Source organism: Antechinus flavipes, chromosome 1 (assembly GCF_016432865.1).
Source record: "Antechinus flavipes isolate AdamAnt ecotype Samford, QLD, Australia chromosome 1, AdamAnt_v2, whole genome shotgun sequence".
Lineage (NCBI taxonomy): Eukaryota > Metazoa > Chordata > Mammalia > Dasyuromorphia > Dasyuridae > Antechinus > Antechinus flavipes.
The window spans coordinates 586,462,792-586,469,503 of NC_067398.1; positions in this window are offsets into that span (position 1 = coordinate 586,462,792).

The window sequence follows — 6,712 nt, forward strand, 5'->3', positions numbered from 1 at the left end:
TATGGATAATTTTTCAACACTGACCCTTGCAATAACTTCTGTTCCAACTTTTCCCCTCCTTCCCTCCACCCCCTCCCCTAGATGGCAGGTAGTCCCATACATGTTAAATATGTTAAAGTATATGTGAAATACAATATATGTATACATATTTATACAGTTATCTTGCTCATGCATATGTTTTGAAAAATAAAAAGTTTTAATAAAAAAGGGATATTTACTCAAAGATATGGCAAAAACAGAAGTACATTCTTCTGTGGTTTTTCCCCCACTAATTCCTGGAATATCCCTGACTTGTTGTTCTTCCAGGTAAATTTTGAAAAAATTCAATTTTTTTTAGTTTTTAAAAAAGTTAAAATTTTTCTAGCTCTCTCAGATAATTTTTTTGGTAGTTTTATTGGTAAGACTATGAATAAACAAATTAGACACTTAGCATTATTCTTTTTATTATATTGGCTCAGCCTACCCAAGAGCAATGAATATTTAAGAACAGAAGTACAAACAGTTCTTCCCAATGCCTTCAAGGCATACTTCTTTATTCTATTTATATCATAGAGGAAAGTGGGCTCAGATTTAACTTATTTTCTATATTACCTTAGTCTCACAAAATTCATATTCAAAAGTGGCACTGCTGCTAGATAAGCCTTTGTTTCAGTTATTCTGCCTGCTTTGACAGCCACAAACTCCTTATTCCCTCCTCAAGCTTCAGGTTAGAACATTTAGCTAAATATTTCACAGAGGACTCAACTTCTGGACCTTTTGTAACTCACAAGACTCTTTTTCCCTAAAAGGAAAGAACAAACACCGAGGCAAAGAATCAAGGTCTATATTCACAGGCTACATGTTTCTCTAAGATGGGGAATGGCCAAGCTCTACCCCCATTACAACATTGTTTATTCTGTCTATAGCTTGCTTTGTGTATATTTGTTTGCATATCATCTCCTCCATTAGATTGTAAGCTTCTTGAGAACCAGGAATGTCTTTTGCCTTCTTCTGTACTTTCAGCACTTAGCACAGTGTCTGACACATAGAAGACACTTAATAAATGTTTATTGATTAATTGGCTGATTCTTTTTTCTCACTGGAATATCATGAGGCAGTAAAAGTATCTCCTAAAGAAGAATATGAGAATTAGTCAGCTAGCTTTAGAACACTTCTAGAATGCCCTTCCAGTGTGAATTCCACAGTCAACAATAGAGTAAGCAGGTCGGAACCAGTCAGAGATTGTCTTTGAATGCTCCAAATCTCTCCTAGGCTCCTTTATTACACATCATCATGACTTTACCAGCATGAGGCTCCCCACCTCTTTCACATAGGGAATTGCTCAAACCTGCTCAGAAGGGCTGGACTCACTGGCCAGTACTCCATTACAAATACTTAACACATTTTTGTCACTTGACTTAATTCTAGGACTGTCATTTTATGCATGAAAAAACTAAAGTAAAGAGAGGCTAAAAGAGTGCCCTAAAGTTACACAAATTATAAGTAACAGTGCCAGGATTTATATCTTTGTCTTTTCATGTTAGAATTAAGAGAAGGGTAGTGAAGTGGCTCAGGTGGATAGAATACCAGCCTTGGAGTCAGTAAGGTCTGAGTTCAAATCCAGCCTCAGACACTTAGTAGCTGTATGATTCTTGGGTAAGTCACTTAACCCTAATTACCTAAAAATGAAAAAAAATAGAACTAATATTTTATCCTCTAGGCCCAGGGGTCCTCAAACTATGGTCCTCAGGCCAGATGCAGCAGCTGAGGACGTTTAACCTCTTCATCCAGGGCTATGAAGTTTCTTTATTTAAAGGCCCACAAAACAAAGTTTTTGTTTTTACTATAGTCCGGCCCTCCAATAGTCTGAGGGACAATGAACTGGCTCCCTATTTTAAAAGTTTGAGGATCCCTGCATCTAGACTGTAGTATCTCTCTCTTTTGATGGCCTATCTATTTTTCTAAATTAAACTCAATTGCTATCGCTTTCCTTATGACTCAGTCAGAAGTCTCCCCTGACCACTCCAATTAGAATCAACCTTTCACTCCTCTGCAATCCAAAGACAATTTGTTGTTGTCTCTCTTATGGCACTTATTCTGTTTGGCTTGGTATTACAGGTCTTTGTATATAGGTCTGCTTCAGAGTATGATTTTTTGCAAGTATGGGAGAACTAGACTTAGACTCCCAAGATTTGGATTCAAATCTTTGCTTAGCCATCACTTGCTGTATGCTTCAGGGGAAGCTTCTCCATCTTCCTGTACCTTGGTTTCCTTATATAGTGAGAGATAGGGCTGGACTAAATAATTGTGTTTCTCAAGGTTTCTTCCAGTTCTAAATTCTATAAGCCCAATTTCTATGACTAGATTGTCATGTATAAGACTGAGTTGTGTTTTATTCATTTTTGTGATATTCACAGGAAGTAGGATCATATCTTTCTCATGGCAGGGATTTGATATGTATTTGATGAATGGATAGATGAATGAATGAATGAATGCTATAACACTGCTCCAGATGGCCTAGCTATCCATCCCCATCAGAAATACTAAATAGCAGTTTATACCAAACCATCCACTAACAGAGAATTAAAATGAGCATATTGGCAAGGATATATTGTACTGATTTTTACTTTCTTGTCCCCAGTGGCCAGCTGGCCCAGATTCTGTCCTAGATCCTCTCTCTTGAATTTGGTCTCCTAGATCTTTCTAGAAACTATCTACTTTGAGACATGGATCATGGGATATAGAATGGGAAAGGATCTTAGAGAATATCTAGTTCAATCTTATAATTATACAGATAAAGTAACTGAGACTTAGAGGAATGGAATGATTTAAGATCAAATAGATACTCTTGTTCTTTCAGAAAAAATAAAAAATAAGACAGAGATAGAGGGATGTGGTTTACAATGGAACTAAGAGGTATCTCTCCCATTTAGGATTTCCTTTCCTTTTAAGTTTTAGGTTTGGAATTTAAAAATAATTTCCTTCTAAGTTTTAGCATAATGTAGTTCATTTTTCAATTTAATTCCACAAGCTTACTATATGCAAGGCACTGGACTAAGTTATAGGTATCTACAAAGATGTAAAGGAAATAGAACCTACTTTCAAGAATCCTTACATTTTATTCCATTTTCAAGTCCGTGTGCATCATTTTCCAGCAAGTTCTCCTACAACAAGTCAGCTGGCTTATTAAGTATTGTACTAAGCTCCAATATTCTGAAAATAACCACAGCTTTACAGAGTTATCAGCTGTATGTATGGCTTCATAAATACCACTTTTACTGGTAATGCTTACTTCAGCTAAAGACTATAGAAATGGGAATTGGATTTGAAATAAGAAGACCTGATTTTGACTCTTTTAGCTGCTACTTAATGGTTGTGACATTGGGCAAAACACTCAGACTTTTTATGCCTCTTTTCAGAGCAGCAGAACAGAGAAAACATTACCTGTCTCACAGTGTTATTTTAAGAAATAAGTGAGATAATATAAGTAAAGCAGTTTATAAACTATAAGATTATAGCTTATTAGGGTTTATGATTTAATCAGCTTAGAGAACTCAGGTTGGGCAAAATCATTTCTTATATAGTATGGTATAAGAGTTACTTATAGATATTAAGAGGTGGTTGTTGTTGCATAATCTTTAGCCAGGTTGAACTCTTCAGCACCCCATTTGAGGTTTTCATGGCAAAGATATTAAAGTGATTTGCCATTTTCTTATTTTATGGATGAGGAAACTGAGGCAAATGTATATGACTTGCTCAAGGTCATTCAGCTAGTAAGTATGGAAGACCTGATTTGAACTCTAGGTTCAGCACTTTATCCACTGTACCCCTAACTTCCAATTATTGCTTTTATGTAATACTTTAAGGTTTGCAAAGAACCTTACAAATATTATCTCATTTTATCTTCATAATGATGCTGGAATGTAGCTGCTATTACTGGCCCCATTTTACATATGAGGAAATTGAGGCAGATAGTGCTTGAATATTCCAAGTACCCAGAATTATACATCTAATAAGTGTCTGAGGTAGGATTTGAATTCATCTTTGTGCTTCAAGATCTAAGGCTCTCTTCACTGTGTCCATTTTTTCATACATAGCTTGTATCAGTCAGAACTTGAACCCTAGGCTTTATTCATTCCAAGACTGGTTTATCTATCTCTTGCATTGTTGTCTTTTAAAGCACTAGACAAAAAACAAATTATTGTGGAAGGACAGCATTAGAGTCAAAAAGTTCTGGATCTGTATTCCACCTTGATCACACAGCAACTATTTTATCTAGAATAGGTCACTTAACCTCTCTGTGCCTGCAGATCAGCTTCTAACAATGTAAATTCCCAGAGTCAATCTGGATTGGAATAAAGGTTTTCTTTTCAGGAATTCTATTTTCTGATAAAGTCACAAATCTAGACAAAAGGAAAGTTATTATTGTTAGCTCCTTCATGTACTTGGCTATAAATCTGCTGCTTCTGTTGTTTTTTTAAATCTAATAAACAGAAAAGGAACTCTTTAGGAAGTCCTGATTTGGAGCTACTTGATTCATCATTATAATACTTCACTTAATAATACACCATCTTCACTTTCATACTCATACATGATAAAGAAGGTAAGGATTTACCTTCCCTTTAACAATCTGGTGAATCCTACCAATCTCTTCTCAGAATGGTGTTATTAAATGCATAAAATAAAATATGTAGAATTACAAAGAAAACCAATTACATTGAAATAAAGTTATCAAAATATATGCACATATATACATACTTGTGTATATGCATATATGTGTATGTATATACATACCTAGTTAATGGATCTCAAGTTAAGGATCTAGATTCTTTGTTCATAGATTTAGAACCAGGATGGATTTTAGTGATCATCTAGTCTTATTTGACAGATGAAAAAGAACCTAAGGGTTAGTGTTTTGACAAGATTATACATAATATATACAGCAGAAGTGAGAGTTGAAGCCAGATTCTCAGCCTCTATATCCAGCCTTCTTTCTACTGTACCACATAGGTTTGGTTTGTAGCTAACAGAGTCTGTGGCTGAGAGTACTACTTCCTAGGTCTCCTTTGAAACAGTGATGACTGGATTGCTCTGAATCAGCAGAACTGTCAAACACTAAGGAGGATAGTAATGATTTTTTTTTTTCCCCCAGTGGAACCTAGTCATACGTGAGATGGCAGGTCTAGTTTCTCAGAAGCTGATGCTTGGAACTATTGACAAAACCAAACAGACAGGATTTGTTTTGTGAGAAGACTCTCAGCTTCAGGAGGCAAGTTGAGAGACATTGCCCTCAAATATTTCCTTTACTCCCTCTGTCTCAACTTCTCTCTCATCTTCCCGAGCTCTGAGTCAGACTTCCAAGGTAACTGAAATTCCAACATTAAAGAGCATTCCTTTATAAGGCCTGAAAGCTTTCCAGTCTTCCAAATAATTTATCTTAAATGTCTATCCCCATTAACACAATCATAGAAATTCCATAGGTTTTGTTAATATAGGGTTTACTTATAACTTAGGCATCTGAAATGCCTGTAATATATGGAGCTAGGCTAATTTTGATGAGTGTTGAATTTCTGTTTCATAAAATCTCTCCTGATTTCTCAAGCCTATAGTTATTGATCTCTCCTCTTTTAAACTCCTTATTATTTCCCATATCTCCTTTTCATTGCACTTTGTACTATTGATCCTCTCTTCATGTATTAGAGTTATCTAACTATATAGTAAGTTTTATAAGGTTAGGGCTTATGTTTTTGTTTCAATTTGTTTTTTTCTCCTTCATAGCATTCTTCATCCTTTAAGGCATAGTACTTTTTAATAGTAACTGCTCAAATGTATTTTTATATGTATTTTAGGTGCTATTGTGTGGTTTTAAAATTGTCCAATTTGTAAGCAAAAACCCCTGAGGCAGAGCTCTGAGCCAATTGCAATGTATTAAGGAATCATTGTTCCCTCTAATAAAGTGGATCTCAGATCTTCCTCACAGTCTGAGATTTCCCTGGTCCCTAGGACTTTATTTTTATAGTTTGTTGTCAAAACATACAAAAAAGGCATGATAAAATGCAAAATATCATTAATTGATAGACTTTGCTCTTGAGGACCAAAAAAATTTATCAACCAAAAAAGTGGTATATTAGTGTGTTTGTGGGGTAAGGTTGGGTGAAGCATGGGGCATTTCCACAGACTTAGTGGTCATAAGATGGTCAGCCACTCATGATGAACAAGAGAGTGGTCCAATGTATACTTATATTGTATTTAATTTATACTTTAACATATTTAACATGTATTGGTCAACCTGCCATCTCGGGGAGGAGTGGGGGGAAGGAGGGGAAAAATTGGAACAAAAGGTTTGGCAATTGTCAATGCTGTAAAATTACCCATGCATATAACTTGTAAATAAAAAGCTATAATAAAAAAAAAAAGAGAGAGAGAGAATGGTCCAGAGGTACAAAAATAAGTTGGGGGACTTTCCAATCAAAATGTCCCACCCATACTGAGTTAGGACATGGAATTTGAGCAAAACGGTTTGGAGATACTTTGTCGGCAATCTTGTGGTTGGGCAAATGAACTTTATAACTTGGTAAATGACAGTGAACATATCATTTAGGTTTGAGGACTACTGTAAGAACCTATCATCTGATTATCTGTATGAGTTATATAAATATAAATATAAATATAAAACTGATTAATATTGATTGGAATATGGCAGGGGTTTTAATGAATCATTTCTTACACTATA